The 16,525-nt window shown below is 42.1% G+C and overlaps 1 protein-coding gene across 2 annotated transcripts in view; it reads left to right on the forward strand.

The window, feature by feature from the left end:
- LAMA3 (laminin subunit alpha 3) overlaps positions 1 to 16,525 on the forward strand; it is a 273,500-nt gene that overhangs the window by 110,434 nt on the left and 146,541 nt on the right. The window lies entirely within an intron of this gene.

The following is a 16,525-nucleotide window of genomic DNA, read 5'->3' on the forward strand; positions in this document are numbered from 1 at the left end:
TGTGTGGGGAAAAACTCTTTCCTCTAATTGTGGTTTTCCTCGACTCTTACACCGCAACAACCATTAACACAGAGAAAATGTCTGTGACCAAATGTGTGGGGGTCCTTCCCCATCACCAAGCAGCAGCCACCAGCCAAGTGTCCTCCAATTCAGTTCTGACACTGCTTACCTGAAGACAGTGCCAGATCCCACAGGTTGAGGGTTCAGTCCCCAAGATTGCTCCCTCCTTCCTTCACCATCAGCTGCAAGCCTGGGCCTCTGGATCATCTGACAGAGCGGCTTCAAGTTGGGGTTCCCACAACCCTCCTTTGGATTCAGTTAATTTGCTGGAGTGGCTCACAGAACTCAGGAGAACACCAAATTACATTTACTGGTTTATTATAAAGGATTTTGCAAAGATACAGATGAAGAGACACATAAGACGAGGTGTGGGGGAAGAGACTGGGAGCTTCCATGCCCTCCCTGGGCACCACTCTCCAGGAACCTTACATGTTCAGCTGTCTGGAAACTCTCTGAACCCTGTACTCTTGGGTTTTTAAGGAAGCTTCCTGACATCAGCATTCCTTCCCCCAGGGTATGGACTTGACCCTCTCTGGGGAGAGTCTTAAGACTCACAATCACAAAGGTCGGGGAAGATTAGTGTCCTGCCCTGGGGCAGGTTAAAAGAGGGCAGGAGAAGGTCAGAGGCCTGTCCCAAGGCCTAACACACCCAACATTATAACAAAAGACTGTAACAAGTACTATGGGAGTTACTAGTCAGAAACTGTGGGCAAAAACCACTATATATCATGACACCACAACAGTTCTTTCCTCTTCCCTCTTCTTCCTCCCCGACCAAGTTGAAGCCAGCTGTGGGGAAAGAATGCCCACTCCCACCCCCAGCCCACTCCTACCACCCACCTCTCCACCTTCCCTGCCCACTGTGGGATTTTGGTCTGAATCAGGTCTGAGCTGGAGGACAGGAGATTCGACTTTAAACTGGATTTCTACTTACTTTCTGTTCTCTTACCTAAGAGTGTGCTGACAAACCCTGCAACTCCTGGAGTTTTCATCTAGGTGCAGGGAGACAGTCACCCACACTACATAAAATCGAAAAGGGCCATGGGAGTTAGTTGACAGCGGGAGTTGTGCTTGTTGAATACACTAATTGTCGAACAGTCAGTTGCATCTCCATGTGGCTTCATTTACCATGGCTTCCTTAAAGGGACTCCGTGATTTTGATTTGTTTCTAGAGAATTCTATTATTTTTAATATTCTGCTTATATAAGCGTAGATTTCCTTAAAAACCCACAAACTCTCAACATTATTTTCACAAAAATCCCTATTTTTAAATGTATGTTATAATTCTTTGACCTTCAGCAGAGTATTATTCCCATCCAGTTAGAATTTGGTTATGTGGCCATGTATCTGGAGCAAAAGTAAAAACCAAGCAGTTAGGTCCCCACCCCCACGACCTCTGTCAAGTGGAAAAGCACAGCTCCAAAGATGCATACAGAAGCTATCCCATAGGCCCTCTCACAGCCTAGTCTCCCCCTCCCTTTTAAAAAAATAATTGTTTTAAATTTAGTTACTTGTTTTGCAAGCCAATTGCATGGCAATTAGAAACATAAAATTAGGAGAGAGGGAAAAGATCACTGAGGCGAAACATTCATAGCAAGGGAGAAAACAGACAGGCAGACATGAAGGTTAAGATGTACAGCAACCTGGGGCCACTGCATGAAGGGCAAACAAGCTAACCCAATTCTGAAGATCCTGAGGGTATCACTATTAGATTAAGTAAATGGACATTTATAGTGATAGCTGTAGGTCATGAAAAAGAGTTAAATTATGTCTAATGTACCTGCTTCATTGGGAAGGAGAGTATAAAATACATTTGAGTAAGGGTACTAGATTAAATAGTTAAAATATTAATAGTTAAAATGAGTACTAGATGAAATAGTTAACTAATAGTTAATAGTCTGGTGATTAGAGAGTCAGTTATGACTTTTTACAGTTTCATGTGACAGAAAACTAGATCTAAACTGTTTAAGGCAAAAATAACTTCTTGGCAGTAATAGAAAAGTCCAGGCATATTTGGTTTCAGGAATAGCTTGATCTAGGGGCTTAAAAGATTGTTTTTCTTTATCTATACACTCTGCTATCTTGTATATTGGCTCATTGTTAGGCCTCAGATGATAGTAAAATGGCAGCCAGCAGCTCTTAGACACACATTATTATGGACTGAATTGTGTCCCTAAAAATTCGTATGTTGAAGCCCTAACCCCCAATGTGACTGTATTTGGAGTAAGAAAGTAATTAAGGTTTAATGAGGTCATAAGGGTGGAGCCCTGATCTGATAGGACTCATGTCTTTATAAGAAGAGACACAACACAGCTCGTTCACTCTCTCTCCCTCTACCATGTGAAGACACAGTTACACAGTGAGAAGGTGGCCATCGACAAGCCAGAAAGCAGGCCCTCAGCAGAAACCGAACCAGCCAGCACCTTGATCTTGAACTTCCCAGCCTCCAGAACTGGAGAAATAAATTTCTATTGCTTAAGCCAGCCAGTCTATGGTATTTTGTTATGGCAGCTCAAGGTGACTTAATACATATCCTTCTAGGTTCAAGACTAGGAAAAGAGTATACTTTCCTCCAGGACACATCTGGTTCTGATTGGACCACATGTCAGTTCTGGAATTAGTCCTGTGGCCGTGGAATTCAGTGCATTGATTGGCCAAGCCTGAGTCTTCCCCCATGTCCACAGAACTAGAAGTGGGGTCAACACCATCTGAACAGCATGAATGGAGCAAGGGAAGAGAGGTTCCCCCATGGTAAAATCAGGGTGCCATAGCCTAGACAGGGTGGCCAAACCTTGTGTCAGTAAAATCCTCAGCTCTTTGATAAAACATAGTTCCCCAAAGTGACCAATCCTGAGAAAGATTGGGAAACCCTGTGAGGTTTAACTGTAGCATTCTTTTCCTTAAGAAACTGACATCTGACATCAAAAGCTCTTTAATCAGCTACCGTACATGAAGATAATGTCATATCTCTTATTTTAAATGGTTACAGCCAGGACTCCTTTTTAAAAATAAGTGTTTATCTTCCTATTGATTTTTTTTTTAATTTAAAAAATTTTTAGATGGGATCTCACTACATTGCCCAGGCTGATCTTTAACTCCTAAGCTCAAGTGATCACCCCACCCCTGCTCCCAAAGTAAAGGCGTGAGCCACCACGCCTGGCCTCATTGATATTTTTGGTGGAGTTGATTTGGACCTCTGCTTCTAAAGGTCTACCAGACCCTTCTGACCTCACTGGAAGCATGAGAGGGAAAAGACTATTAAGCTCTCAGAGAGGGGCTGGAGGACATCAGCAGGCATGCTTCTGGCCCCGGCAGGTGAATGTCTGGGGTCAGCCTCTGCTGGATTCTCTGTGGTCTAAAGTCTTGGCTCAAGTGAAGGACTAATACATGTAGATCCAAACTTGGAGAAGCCTGCCTATGCTTAAGAGCTGTTTTCTGAGCTGTGCAAGAAATTTACTGCCTCGTGTGGTATTGAGGTGTACCTTGCAGTTTGTTGTTTAGGGTTTGAACCATTCTTGTAAGAGTCTGGGAGGATGCAACATTTTGTCTGTGATGGCTTCCCTTGTTTTGTAACTACCGTTTTTTCTGATAGCTATTGTGATTTTTTTTAGAGGGGTTAATTACTTGACCCACTGAATTTTACAACCAAATCAACATGGCTCACAATGGTGTATCAGTTGGCCCAGTGTATTCTAGCCAAAAAGTGCTCTTACAGCTTTGCTCTTTCTTGCTTTAAAAATTTTCAAAATCTGGCCGGGCGTGGTGGCTCACGCCTGTGATCCCAGCACTTAGGGAGGCCAAGGTTGGCATACCACCTGGGTCAGGAGTTCTAGACCAGTCTGGCCAATGTGGGAAAACCTCGTCTCTATGAAAAAAATACAAAAATTAGCTGGGCATAGTGGCACATGCCTCTAATCCCAGCTACTCGGGAGGCTGAGGCACAAAAATTGCTTGAACCCGGGAGGCAGAGGTTGCAGTGAGACAAGATTGCACCACTGCACTTCAGCCTGGGCAACAGAGCGAGACTCCATCTCAAAAAAAAAAAAATTCAAAATTTTCTTTAAAGAGAATTTTAAAACCCTTCTAAGCTGCTTTTGCCAACTGCAGTCCTGGATTTATGTTTTGTATTAAATTAATTTACTCCAGACTTTTCTAAGTATAATGCAGTATTTTTTTCATTTTGACTTTGACTCACTGAAGTGCCCTATGGTTTTCTTTTTTGGGGAATTAATCAAATTAATATATATGAGAGACCATATTGGAGAATTGTCTGTATGTATGTAAAATATATATTTATGTTCATGGGTTTTTTGACTCTGTCTTCAACCACAGAATACAACTGTTAATTTGGTTATTTAGGGGGTTTACTCTTCCCTCTTTCTCCTCCCCATCCCTCATTCCTGCCTTCCTCTCCTCCTTTTTCCCCCTACCCTTCTTCATTTTTTTCTTCCTCTTCCTCTTCCTCTTTTCCTCCTTCCTATTCCCCTTTCCCCTCCTTTTCTGGAGCAGCTTGCTAGGCAGCAGCTAGCTAGTACTCGGAACAGAGGGTAGGAAGGCAGCAATGTGGAAACCGGTGGTCCTTTCATGACATGAACTGAAGGTACCTGGAAGTGCAGCTTCCCCCAGCCCCACCCATGTGACTTGACCCAGGGCCCAGAACCATCCCCATTAGAGTCTGATGTAGCCTTTGGGTTGTGGTTTCACGGCTTTCTTTAGAAAAGTCCTATAAGTATGTTGCCAGTGAGAGATATAGTGTTGCTTCGCTCATGAGCTTCTTACTGCAGGTGAAGAGGAAGGCACTCTTCATGGCAATACCTGTCTGACAGCAATGTTGCAAGATACAGTGAGATAACACATATCAAGAATTATGCAGGGCTGGACCTGAAGAAGGATTTCAATAGTTTCTCATTCTCTCATGTAACAACCAGCTATTTGGCAGGTACTGGGGAACAGGACTACATTTAATCCTGGAAGACATTCAAGAGCATGACAGACAAGCCCCTGTCCTCTAGGACCTTTATGATCATTATTTTAAAGGCTTTTTTTTGATGATCCTTATTTTATATTCTTCTTGAGAGTAAGTTTCTTAAAGCAGAAACAATGAGGAGTAGACAAGAAGAAGTAAAATACTCCAGAAACTCCAAAGGACCTGGAGCAAAACAAAGAGCAGAACTGAAATATTTTTAAAGCCTTATAGTATTTCCAAGAGTGAGAAAAGGGCTGCCAGTGCTTGAGTTGGTGTTTGGGATTTGGCAGTTTTTACTAATAGTTGGATTAAAATGAGAAGTGTGTTGCCAGATTAATTCACAGTTTTAAAACTCTGCAAATGCTTTTAAGGTCAAGCCTTTGTTTTTACGTCCAAAGAGTAACTGGGTCTTCTGGCTCCCCAGATAACCCCTGTGGTCCTAAGACCAGTGTCTGTGTCCCCCTCGTTATGTTGTGGAGCTGCCACCACTGCGCTCCGGGCAGCTACCCTAATGCCCGCATGAATGTTTTCCTCTCTGCATTCACTTTCCTTTAGGGCAGAAATAGCAGAACAAGCCTGTAGTAGCCAGGGTTCTCCAGAGAAACAGAACCAGTCGGAGGTGTGTGTGTACATATGGAGAAAGAGAGAGGGGGAGAGAGAGAAAGAAAGATATATATATATATATTTTAAGGAATTGGCTCATGAGATTGTGAGGGCTGACAGATCTGAAATCTGTAGGTTGGACTGGCAGGCTGGAGGCCCAGAAAAGAGTTGATTCTGCAGCTCAAGTCCAAAGACAGTCTGGAGGCAGAATTCCTCCCTCTTCTTCAGGGGACATTAGTCTTTTTGTCTTAAGACTTTTAGCTGATTAGATGAGGCCCACCCACATGATGGAGAATGATCTGCTTTATTCAAAGTCTACTGATTTAAACGTCCATCTTGTCTAAAAAATACCTTCACAGTGACATTTAGGCTGGCATTTGACCAAACATCTGGGCATCTTAGCCTAGTCATGTTGACATATAAAATTACCCAACACTAGTTCTTGCCTCGCCAACTTGGCAGTCATATACATTTCTTGAAACCGTACTTAATCGTCAATAAAGAGTATAACAAGACACAGTTCTGACTGATGTGATACAACTATCCTGTATACAACTGAAAATGCACTAACCCTTTTCCCAGAAGAAGAAATAAAGTCCTTGGGTAATGTTCGAGCTTCCCCTTGATATCCTGTAACTTCAATATTGTGGTATTAAGTCAATACGTCTTAGGTTGAATGATAAGGATATGAGAGAGCGAAGAAAACAAAAGATGACTTTCCTTTTATTTTTAGTTGACAAATAATAATTGTACATATTTATGGGGTACAGAGTGATATTGCCATACGTAGATACAGTGTGTAATGATCAAGTCAGTAGTTAGCATATCTGTCACCTCGAAAATTCGTTTCTTTGTTTTGTGAACATTCAAAATCCTCTTCTAGTTTTTTGAAAATATACACTAAATTATCGTTAACCACATTCACCCTACAGTGTTAGGGAACACTAGAATGTATTCTTACTTAGCTGTAGCTTCGTATCCATTAAGCGATCTCTCTCTATCCCCACTCCTACACTTCCGAGCCTCTATTAACCATTGTGCTGTTCTCTACTTCTATGAACTCAAATTTTTTAAGCTCCTATATATGAGTGAGAACATGCAGAATTTATCTTTCTGTTCCTGATGTATTTCATTTAACATAATGTCCTTCAGGCTCATCCATGTTGCCATAAGTAATAGGATTTTATTCACTTTTATGGTTGAATAGTATTCCCCTGTGTATATATACCTCGTTTTCTTTATCCATTCATCTGTTAATGGGCGTTTAGGTTGACTTCATATCTTGATTATTGTGAATAAAGCTGCAGTGAACATGGGTGTACAAGTCTATTCACAATAGCAAAGACATGGAATCAATCTAGATGCCTATCAACAGTGAACTGGATAAAGGAAATATAGTACTTATACATCATGGAATAGTATGCAGCCATAAAAAAGAATGAAATCATGTCCTTTGTGGTGACGTGGATGCAGCTAAAGGCCATTATCCCAAGTAAATTAACACAGGAGTAAAAAAACCAAATACTGTATGTTCTCACTTATAAGTAGGAGCTTAACATTGAGTACACATGGACATAAAGATGAGAACAATAGACACTGGTCACTGGGAACTTCTAGAGGGAGGAGGATGAGAGGTGGGTGAAGGCTGAAAAACTACCTATCAGGTACTGTGCTCAGTACCTGGGTGACATTTTTTGGTTTCATACACCAAACCTCAGCAACACGCAATTTACCCATACAACTAACAAACCTACACATGTACCCTCTGAACCTAAATTAAAAGTTGAAAAAAAAGTCATCTGCATTTTAGAGCCTAAAAAACTCCATGGGGGCACGGGTATCCTTTTGATACACTGATTTCCTTTTCTTTGGATAAGTACTCAATAGTGAGATGGCTAGATTGTATGGTAGTTCTACTTTTAGTTTTGAAAGAAACCTCCATACTGTTTTCCATAATCACTGTACCAATTTACATTTACCAACAATGTATAACAGTTTCCTTTTCTTCACATCCTTTCCAGCGTTTGCTATTTTTGGTCTTTTTGATGATAGCCATTCTAACTGGAGATGATATCTCGTTGTGGGTTTGATTTTCATTTCTCTGATGATTAGTGATGAAACATTTTTTCATATGCTCGTTGGCCTTTTGTATGTCTTCTTTTGAGAAATGTCTATTTATATCCTTTGCCCACTTTTAAATCACATTATTTGATTTTTTGCTGTTCAGTTGGAAAACAAAGATTTTTGTTTCGCATGCGTACAACATACACAAATACAGAAAAAACATATTCATAGCAAAATAGGAAGAAATACTCACTACAATTACAAATACTAATTTCTGTAACAGGTCACATGGTCATAGCTGGTGTAAGTTGAGCATCCCAAATACAAAAATCCAAAATGCTCCCACATCCAAAACTTTTTGAGTGCTGACGTGATGCTCAAAACAAATACTCATTGGAAAATTTTGGATTTTGAATATTCAAATTTGAGATGCCCAATCAGGTATAATGCAAATATTCCAAAATCTGAAAAAATAAAAAATCTGAAACATGTTTGGTCCCAAGCATTTCGGATAAGGGATACTCAAACTGTATTTGTAACTATCTTCTTCTACCACCCATTCCATATTCCCTTTGCCCTCAGCAAGCACCTCATGGTTCTTTACCTGGGGAAGTGACAGAAATCTTCATTCCTGAAGGGTCTAGGACATCAGTAGTCTTGCCTGAATTGGGTTGTAGTTTTCTATTGACTTTAATCACAAGACACGGTAATACTAAGAAACACCTTAAGTCATCTCCTGTATTCTAGACATATTCTTCCTTACTTCCATTTTGGAAGAGCAGTTCATTTTCCCGTTGGTAATTAGTGGAACACAATTGCTTCTATCTTTGTTGATTCAGAGGAATGAGGAAACAGGGTAGCAGTCTTAACTTCCAGTTCAATAGAATGATCGTCATGTCTCCTGGTAGAAGCATTTCTTCCTCTGGAACTAAGACCTCTCGACCACTGGAGCAGAAGGCAGCTGGGACTGGAAGCTAGTGGATCACTAGAGTTTATAGTGAGTGATGCCACTCCCATTTCTACCTCTTGATTCCTGAACTCGTGAATCTTGGCTATCAGAGAAACCAGATGTGATTCAATGATTCAGAACAGATATTGCCTTCTGGAGAACCTTGCCTCAGCCCTGCAAGGTACTGCCACCTAGCTGGCACTGCAACGGGGTATTCAAAAGGCCATTCTACTGTTGTATTCAGCCACCTGTTCAGGATGGTGGGGAAAGTGGTAAGATTAAGGAATTCCATGACCATGGGCTCACTGCTGCATTCCATTTGTTGTGAAGCAAGTTCCTTGATCAGAAGTTATGCTATGTGGATACTACGACAGTAAACAAAACATTCTGCAAGTCTACAAATGTAGTTTTGACAGAAGCATTGCATGCAGAGAAGGAATTTCTGTATCCAAGTAAGTGTCCATTCTAGTAAGAACAAAACCCTTCCCCTTCCATGATAGAAGCAGTCCAAAGTAATCAACCTGCCACTGGGTAGCCAGCTGATTACCCTGGAGAATGGTACCGCATTGAGGACTTGGTGTTGGTCTCTGCTGCTTGCAGACCGGGGACTCAGCTGTGGTGAGTAGAAGTCCATTTTGCTGAGCCCAGGGATAACCTCCATCCCTGCCCCCATGGCTACTTTGTTGTGAGCCCACTGGATAACGATAGAAGTGGATGGGACAGAGGCTGCCTGGTATCCACAGAACAGATCCTCCTGTCTACTTGGGAAGCATTCACATATGACATGTTTCTTAGCCATTTAGAGAGGTTTTTCACTGAGACCATTCCCCAGATCTCCCTGTCACCAATTTTCCAATCATGTTCCTTCAAAGTCCCTGGCCATCCAGTCAAAGAATTGGCCACGGCCCATGAATCAATGTGTAATTTCACATTTGGCCATTTCTCCTTCCAAGCAAAGTGAACAACCAGCACACTGCTCAAAGTTCTCTCCACCGGGAGGATTTCCCTTCACCACTGTCCTTCAGGATGTCCCAGGAAGGTGCAAAAGTGCTGCAGCTGTCCACTTTTGGGTGATGCCTGCATATCATGCAGTACCTGGTCTAAACCAGGCCTAAGTGTTTTCTTTCTTTGTCGACTGATCACAAGGAACTCCCCATAATGCTGGAGATGTGGAATGTAGCAGGAGTGTGGAGCATGGCGTTCTTTGCATAGCCTACTTGTGCAGAGGCTGCTTGGGTCCAGTTTTACGTATACCACTTCCACTTAATGACGGAATGCTGCTGTGCTTGCCCGACTTATGGCTTTGTGGGTCAGATAACACCCAGTTCATAATGGTCAGCTCACATCACATAGTGACTTCATGGCCCATGGTTAAGCCTTCTGTCTCTACTAAGACCCAGTAGAAAGTGAAAAGCTCTTTCTCAAAAAAAAGGTTTTCTGCAGAGGATGGCTTATATGCAGAGGGTGGCAGGGTTTTGCTCCAAAATCCTAAGGGTTTTTACTGTGATTCACTTATGTGGGCCTGCTGAAGGCTCCAAAAAGCATCCCTATCTGCCACTGACACTTACAAGCACCATTAGATCTGCTCAGTCCTATGCTTTAAGTGGCAGAGCAGCCTGCACAGCAGCCTGGACCTGCTGCAGAACCTTCCGTTGTTCTGGGACTCACACTACTGGACCCTTAGAAATTTAACTGAGGTAGAAGACTCTGGATTTTTTATTGGATTTAATTTTTACCTTCTGACACCCAAATGTCTTACCAGTAAGTCTAGAGTAGTTTCTACTTCTTGCTCACTAGCTCCAATTAGCATAATATCATCAATGTAATAGACCAATGTGATGCCTTATGGGAGTGACAGGTGATCAAGATCCCTGCGACCTAAATTATGACACAGGACCAGAGTTGATAGATCCCTGATGTAGGACAGTGGTATAGTTTGGATGTTTGCCCCCTCCAAACCTCATGCTGAAATCTGATCTCCAATGTTGTAGGTGGGGCCTGGTGGGAGGTGTTTGGGTCACAGAGATGGATCCTTCATGAATGGCTTAGTATTGTCCTCCTGATAGTGAGTGAGATCGCTCTCTGAGTTCACCTGAGATCTGGTTGTTTAAAAGTGTGTGATACCTCCCCCTAGCTTGCTTCTGTTCTTGCTATGTGATGTACTGGCTCCCCTTTACCTTCTGCCATGGGTTGTAAGTTCCTTGAGACCCTCACTAGAAGCAGATGCTGGCACCATGCTTCCTGTACAGCTTGCAAAACTATGCCAATTAAATTTCTTTTCTTCATAAATTACCCAACCCCAGGTATTTCTTTATAGCAACACAAGAATAGCCTAATACAGACAGTGAAAGTATATTGCTGGCCTAGCCAGTTGAAAGCAAACTGCTTGTTGGTTTTTACTACAAGATGTGAAGGAAAAAAGCATTTGCCAGACTAACAGCTGCATTCCAGGTGTCAGGTGATTTGTTATTTTGCTCAAGCAATGAAGCCACATCTAGTATAGCAACTGCAATTGGAGTTATACCTGGTTAAGTTTATAATAATCTACTGTCATTCTCCAAGATCCATCTATTTTCTGTACAGGCCAAATAGATGGATTGAATGGGCAAGCAGTAGGAATCACCACCCCTGCATCTTTCAAGTCTTTGGTGGTAGTACTAATCGCTGCAATTCCTGCAGGAATGATGTATTGCCTTTGGCTGTACTATTTTCCTAGGTAGAGGCAGTTCTAACGGCTTCCACTTGGCCTTTTCCATCATAAGAACTCTCACTCCATAGGACAGGGAACCAATGTGAAGATTTTGCCAGTTGCTGAGGATGTATATTCCAGTTATGAATTCCAGAACTGGGGAAATAACTACAGGATGAGTTCAGGAACCCACTGCACTCATTATAAGATGGACCTGAGTTAAAGCATCATTGAGCACCTGACCCCCATAAAACCATACTCTGACCAGAGGGCCACAGTAATATTTTGGGTCTCCTAGAATTAGTGTCAATTTAGAGCTGATGTCCAATAATAGAAAGAATAGAAATATCTGATTATTTCCTTTTTGCCAGCTTACAGTCACTTTGGTAGAAGGCCATAGGTCTCTTTGGAAAAGGCTAGGGGAAAGATTTACCTCATAAATGTTTGGTGGTGGAGTGGAGTTCTTCCACGTAGTATCTACTCCCCTCTTTGTTCAAAGAGTTCTGAGTCTGTAAACCAGCTCAGGTCTGGGAATTGACTGAGGGGACATGACTCTATTTTTATGTTTCAAGTTAGACTTGTTCATTTGACCTAGAACTCTTCCACTTCTACAAAGCAAGTCAGAATTTGCTAGACTTCCCATCTATTTCACTCCCAGGAGCACCATGATCAACTAGTCAGCACAGGTCTCTGAGTCAGACTATTCTGACTGCTGTTTCAACTCTGCTGTCCATTATGGTAACCACACCCACCTTGCTTTTGGTGATTTATTGCCAACACTTGGCTGCCACCAACCTGGGTCCAGTTACCCCCATTGTACTTAGGTTTTCCAATTCGATGGCAGCAGTTTCCACACCCTTAACATCGATTCTTACAGATACTCCTCAAATAGCTGCCTGTCTGTTTAAATTGGAAAAATCATTTAGTTCTTTTGGAGTGTAGTCTACCTTCTCATGGGTCATACTTGGTACTTCACCTTTCAGGGCTTGTTGGGATTTGAGTCCAGTTATCAGTTGATAAGGAAAGTCAGATGGGGGTGGGTCCTGAAGAGAACCAGTAGGGTCTTCCATGACGGCTCCCTCAGGGAAGGTCATTACAGCTTTCTCAGGAAAAGCAGGGCTAACCTGCTCAAACATGGTGGGGTACAGTTGCTTCTTCTGACAAAGAAGACTCATTGGAATTTAGGGGTTCAGTGTACCCATCTTCATCATGATCTTCCCATATGTCCCCAAACCAATGTTCAAAGTCCCATTCCTTACCAATCTATGCCCCCACTTTAACAGCAGATCCTCTGCAAGGTTCGGAATTTAACTTGCATTGCAATTCAGACACTCGCAGGATGAAGATTCTTGATTTGGTTTTCTGCAGTCTCAGCTCTGAGGGTGTAGGAGATAAGGATTTCTTTCTGGGAAGACACAGAAACTTTCAGGTCATTTATGCTGCATTTGAGTGGGAATTCAAATCCCTCAACTCCTTTTCTTTCCCTGGTTTGTCCAGCCCAATTAGGAGCAACCAACCAAGCTCATTATGCCCATTAGTTTGACAGAAATGTTCTAAGTTATCAAATATGTGGTCACCCAGAACACTGCCTATCATAATGATTTGATTAGGAGTATCTAATAGTGATATTTTTGTGTATCTCTATTACCACATCACACGAATGACTATCAGTGCTTTCTTCACTATTGGAAATAGAATCATTAGTGCTTCTAAATCTAGTCATTTAGAGAACCAATTCCAGAAACCCCCAAACCAATTCAGAGAATTTATTATTAAAATTCTGTTCCTGGCTGGGCATGGTGGCCTATGCCTATAATGTCAGCACTTTGGGAGGCTAATGTGGGAGAATCACTTGAGGCCAGGAGTTTGAGACCAGCCTGGACAACATAGTGAGACCCTACCTGTATTTATGAATTTAAAAAAAAATTCTGGTCCTCTAAGAATATTTCTCTTGGTGCCAAAATCTGTATTAGTTAGGGTTCTCTAGATAGATAGATAGGCACATAGCTAATACAGATACAGCGATACATCTTATCTACTTATCTACGTACATATAATATATATTGTGTGCATGTGTGTGTGTGTGTGTGTGTGTGTGTGGATGGGGAGAGGTTTATTTTAAGGAATTGATTCACACAGTTGTAGGGGCTGGCAAGTCCAAAATCTGCAAGGTACGCTAACAGGTTGGAGATGCAGTCAAGAGGTGGTTTTGCAGCTTGAGTCCAAAGAAAATCTGTAGGCAGAATTCCTTCTTCCTTGGTGGACATCTGTCTTTTTCTCTTAAGGCCTTCACCTGATTGGATGAGGCCCACTCACATGATGGAAGATAATCTGCTTTACTCAAAGTCTACTGATTTAAGTGTTAATCTCATCTACAAAAATACCTTCACAGCACCATCTAGACTAGTGTTTGACCATTTGGCAACATAGTTAGCCAAGTTGACACAAAATTAACCACTGTAGAACCCAAGAACATTTCCTCAGAATTCTACCAGTAGGTAGAGACTTAACCTCTGCAGACAGGCCAGCTGGGACCATGGGCCATGAGAGAAGACAGGTGGAAATGGCAATAGGAGATCTGAGTGTTTGTCCTTCTGTCTGCCAATAGCTAGGGGAGCATTAGGCATGCTTTGTATGGAGTGGGTAGTGTCTTGTGGGAGAGCTTTGTGCTATGTCAGTCATTCTCTAGTCCTTCTTCTGGATTTTTAGCTCTTTGAGATCAGGGAATACAGTCAACTCCCAGTATCCATGGGGTACAGTCAACTCCCAGTATCCATAGGGGATTTGTTCCAGGACCATCCATTGACACCAAAAACCAAGGATACTCAAGTCCCTGATATAAAATGGCACAGTATGGCCAGGCCTGGTGGCTCATGGCTGTAATCCCAGCACTTTGGGAAGCCAAGGCGGGGAGATCACAAGGTCAGGAGATCGAGACCATCCTGGCTAACGTGGTGAAACCCCGTCTCTACTAAAAAAATACAAAAAAAATTAGCCGGGCGTGGCAGCGGGCGCCTGTAGTCCCAGCTACTTGGGAGGTTGAGGCCGGGAATGGCGTGAACCTGGGAGGCGGAGCTTGCAGTGAGCCGAGATTGCACCACTGCACTCTAGCCTGAGTGACAGAGCGAAACTCTGTCTCAAAATACATAAGTAAATAAATAATAAAATAAAATGGCACAGTATTTGCAAATAAACCGCACACATCCTCCTCTATACATTAAACTTCTAGATTACTCATAATGCATAATGTAATGTAAATGCTACATAAATAGTTATATTGCATTATTATTTTATTTGTATTATATTTGTTATTTTTCAGTTATGTTTTTTTCTGAATATTTTTGATCTGTGTTTAGTTGAATGCACAGATCCGGAACCACAGATATGGAAGGCTAACTATACGTGTTTTTACATTTACCTCCAACATAACACCTAGCAAGGGTGCTGCTTGAACACAGTAGGCCTTCAATCAACGTCTGCTGGATGGATGACTGTAAAATAGGAAAGTGAAATGGTAGTAAATTCTGTGGGTCTGCAACTACTTGTGTCTCTCTGAACAAGTCACACAGCCTGTTGAAACTCCTAGGTAATTTGTAAGTGAGTAAACTAGCCAAGTGCCCCTCCATCAGTGAGAATGTCTTTTATGTTTCCGATGACGACTCAGGTAAATTCTGTCATTCACCATCATTTACTAAAAATCTGTTTCAGAGAAATTCACCGTACATGGGTTGGGCCGTCACAGAGAATGAAAATAACATGGTCTCGTCCCTGTGGGGGCCCCATGGGCCAAGGCTTAGATTCCAAGTCTACCTGTAAATAAATCACCAGAATTGGGGCTTTACCTTATGAATCTTTTCTTTCCCAAGGCTCCAACTAGCATGGAATTTTTGAATAGTTGCAAACAGGTTGTATCTTTTACTGCGTGCACTACACTGGATATAAATTTGGAAGTCAGATGTACTAATTCATTGATTTTCATTAATTCAGTATGGGAAAGTGTAAAGAGCACCTCCCCACGCACTGGGGGACTTGGGTAATTAGAATAATGTTAATAAGCGTGAACACTTCCTGAACGTTTTGGCTGTGCGAAGCATCATGCTCAGTGCCTTATTGCTGATGATTCTCTGATGACTTCATAAAGTAGGTGCTATTATCAGCTCCAGTTTACAGAAGAGGAAACTGAGGCTTAAAGAAGCTAAGCAACTAGCCATAACTGCAGGGCTGTTAAGTGGCACAGCTGGTACTGGAATCCAGATGTGTCTGACTCCAAAGACTAAAGCCCTTTGTTAGAGACTAATCCATTGACTTTAGAAATGCCCTTTAACTTCTGAACTTCACCATGTAATAATGGGATTCAATAAGATGCTCTCTCTAGTTTCTTTCAGTTCTTAAGATGTAGAACTCTTCAGCTGGAGAAGTCAGTCAGGTCATTTCCACTGCTCATCCCTCTCCAGAAGAAGGGTTTTTGCAATGCAAATGGGGATGACCTTGTACAACTCCAGCCCATAGAAGTCTAGTCTCATAGAGGCTAGCAGGGACCTGACCCAGTGGGAAGGGGATCAAGAGGAGAATGAATGGCCAGCATCTGTTCTCTCCATCCACACATGTTTATTAATCACTTAGCCAAAGATCATGGCAACAGTTTGGGGGAGGGAGGAAACTAGGATGCCTTTCCCATCCATTTCAATGTTGTCTGCACCATTTTTTCCATGACTATATAACTACACTAGACATTGAGAAAATAGGTATAAAGAGAGGAGGACAGAGAAGAACAGGGACAGTTGTAGGCTGATCTGGCCTGGAATGGCTTGCACTTGATATGGAATATTCAGTGGGATATGGAATTAAAGTGGCCCTCCAGTGAGTCACATCCCCCATCATTTGTTCCCTGCATACTCCTCCTACGAATACCAGCTTCTGTAGGTGAGCAGAATCCCCAAAACCATCACCCAGCACCTGCAAATCTTGCTGAATATGAAATTCATGACAGCAATAAAAACTAGCAGTTATTGAGTGCTCGCTATGATAGGCATTGTCCCCAGCTCTTTTACGTATTATCTTATGCAACCCTCACAAGTTATCAAATAAAAGTTAGCATCACTCCCATTTAAGGAAGGAGAAACTGAGGCTTAGAGCAGTTGAGTGGCTTGTTTCAGGTTCCCGATCTCATGAGATGGAGCTGGAACTTGTGTTT

Source organism: Theropithecus gelada, chromosome 18 (genome assembly GCF_003255815.1).
Source record: "Theropithecus gelada isolate Dixy chromosome 18, Tgel_1.0, whole genome shotgun sequence".
Lineage (NCBI taxonomy): Eukaryota > Metazoa > Chordata > Mammalia > Primates > Cercopithecidae > Theropithecus > Theropithecus gelada.